We start from the raw sequence: 3,065 nt of genomic DNA, 5'->3' as shown, positions 1-3,065 counted from the left end.
AAGGCAATGAGACAACCCTAACTTCCTATCACCTCTCGGTCTCAAAGAAGGTGTTTAACCGCTGTACTTAATTCAATAAATCATGCAACAAAACCCTACGGTGGTACCTACCGCAAAAAAACCCTAAACACAAAGTCTAGAATCAAACAATGCACCGATCAATCAATACAAAACTAATCAACCGACACACGGGGTTTATGCAATAAATCACCAAAATTTCCAGCCCTTAAACACAACCTATTTCATGTCTAAATCAAACTTTACAATAGCAATTCAAGTCCATTAATCAAACAATCCATTAAACTCATCAAAACTCAACAATTTTCATCTTACCTAGGTAGAACTAACAAGTTTAGCCGAACATAGTTTTTGGACAGCAGCTAATGATCAAATAAAACATCATAAAACTCCTACTAATCTTCTCAAATATCATTCAACAATCAACAATACTCATAAACAATTCAATCTATCAATCAATTGCAAAAACTAGTAAACAATTGAACAAGATAATCAAAGTAATGAACAATGTGAAAAAAATGAAGGATATATGATGAATTCCCGGCCGTTCCTTGCTGTGTAAACTGATGTCGAATCTTCCCAAGGCTAGATTCTTGTGTATTCTTCCTTCCCTAGCCGTCACACGATCAAACCCTAGCCGAACAACACTTTTTTTTTCTTTTCTTTTCTTCCTGCTGCTGTTGGTTGCTGCTGTTGCTGCTGTTGGTGCTGCTGTTGGCTGCTGTTGTGCTGCTGTTGATGCTGTTGCTGCTGCTGTTGTGCTGCTGTTGATGCTGTTGCTGCTGCTGTTGTGCTGTTGTTGTGCTGCTGTTGATGCTGCTGTTGATGCTGTTGTTGTGCTGTTGTTGCTGCTAAAATCCGATCAGCAGCTCTCTAGGCTGATTAGGGTTTTATTTTTTTTATATAATATAATATAATATGGTCTTGGGCCTCCATGATGCATACGGGTCGGGCCTTGAGCTTTGTCTTGAACTTGTATGCGTAAAAGGCTCGTAAAAAGCTCGAAAAGTCCCGGTTTCTTCCTTTCTTTTACCCAAAACCTACAAGGTTATTAAACTTATGTAAAACCTAAATAAATCAAGTAAAAACACATAAAATATAATATATTACGTAGATAAAAGGTACGGAAAATACGAGTGTTTTACAACACATCAATACGCTATATAATGCTAAGCATAACAGGTTGGGGAAATAACGAGGTCTGTAATGACCATGGGGATAACGTGGTCTGTAATGGCCATGGGGATGACGTAGTCTGTGATGATCATGGGACTATAGTGGGAGGAAGGAGAGCCACAATAGTAATAAACTAAAGTTAAGTATGGCCTATGAGCCAAGTTCTGCTGCAACTTATAAACCAAAGTTGAGTATGGCATATGAGCCAAGTTCTGCTGCAACTTATAAACTAAAATTGAGTATGGCATATGAGCCAAGTTCTGCTGCAACTTATAAACCAAAGTTGAGTATGGCATATGAGCCAAGTTCTGCTGCAACTTATAAACCAAAGTTGAGTATGGCATATGAGCTAAGTTATGCTGCAACTTATAAACCAAAGTTAAGTACGGCATATGAGCCAAGTTCTGCTGCAACTTATAAACCAAAGTTGAGTATGGCATATGAGCCAAGTTCTGCTGCAACTTATTAAACGAACTAACTTGATTATGATATGAGTGTCAAGAAAATATTGTGATTATAAATGTTGTGGGCAGAAAGGGGGCCATGGTGATTGGTGATACATGATAATTACTACATTTGTGTGTGTGTATATATATATATGTGTGTGTGTGTGTGTGTGTATACGCATTATGTGAACAGATGTAGGAAATATTGTGTGTAGAAAATACTAATTATTTGTGTATATATATTTAAGTTTACGTGGAACTATTGTGGGTGGAAAGGGGCCATAGTGGTTGAATTTACGGGAAACCGTTGTGGGCGGAAGGGGGAGCCACAATGGTTGATGTTACGCGAAAAACAAAGGCACGTATTATGAACGAACAACCACGATTTTATCGTAATTTCAAATTTTATTATAAACTTATACACATATATATGTGCGTACAAAGATACAGATACACATATATAAACGTATTACATTTTCTTACATACGCACGTACCTACAAGCTATGACTGTGTGGTACGCAGAACTGATTTCGTTAAAACTTATGAAACTCACCAAGTATTTGTAGTTGACCTATTTTAATGTGCTTTTCAGGTATTTGGAAACGTGGAGTAAAGTGCTTATGTGCTATCTGTTTGAGTTGTGATCGATGCTATGTAATCTGGTACAAGCATTCAAGTTAAAAGTGAAATAGTAGACGGACTAGTTTTGATTGTGACACCTAGTTTGTAAAAGAATTTAGAACAATGTAATTTATTGTAAATTAGTTAGTAATGTTTCTTTATGAACAATGTATTTGATACCAGTTGTATCTGTTACATTACCGTTTTACGCTTCCGCAAACCGCTTAACGGGGTGTGACAAGCAAGGATAGATATATGATATGAAGCACACAAGCACACTCCTCAATAAGACCTCATCAAAATTTATTATTACTAAGGCCTTTATATAAAATTGGATGTGGTTTTGTCTAGTGGTTTAGTAAACAAATCTGCAAGATTGTCAGTGGTCTCCAACCTTTTCATTTCTATTAAGCCATTTTCATTACAGTATCTAATGAAATGCTGTCTAATTTCAATATGCTTGGTTGTTGAGTGATGCACAAGATTCTTAACAATAAACATAGCTGCAGTATTATATATTAAGATATGAGTGTGTAGGAAATTCAGACCATAATCCAGCATTTGGTTTTGAATCCATAAGACCTGTGCACCGCAAGCGCATGCAGCAATGTACTAAGCTTTAGCAATTAAAATGGATACAACGGTTTGCTTCTTGCGCTTCTAGGATACTAGTCTCTTTCCTAAGAATTGACATCCACCTATAGTATATTTCCTACTCATATTGCACCCATGCGAGAAAATCAAAAGATTTGTTCTTTGGATACCATATTGCCAAGTGTGGCTTGCCCTTTTAATATCTGAAA

Source organism: Bidens hawaiensis, unplaced genomic scaffold (genome assembly GCF_021521415.1).
Source record: "Bidens hawaiensis isolate Kalapana, Puna unplaced genomic scaffold, B.hawaiensis_p1.1 tig00016358_1, whole genome shotgun sequence".
Lineage (NCBI taxonomy): Eukaryota > Viridiplantae > Streptophyta > Magnoliopsida > Asterales > Asteraceae > Bidens > Bidens hawaiensis.
Note: the sequence above shows the minus strand (reverse complement) of the source record.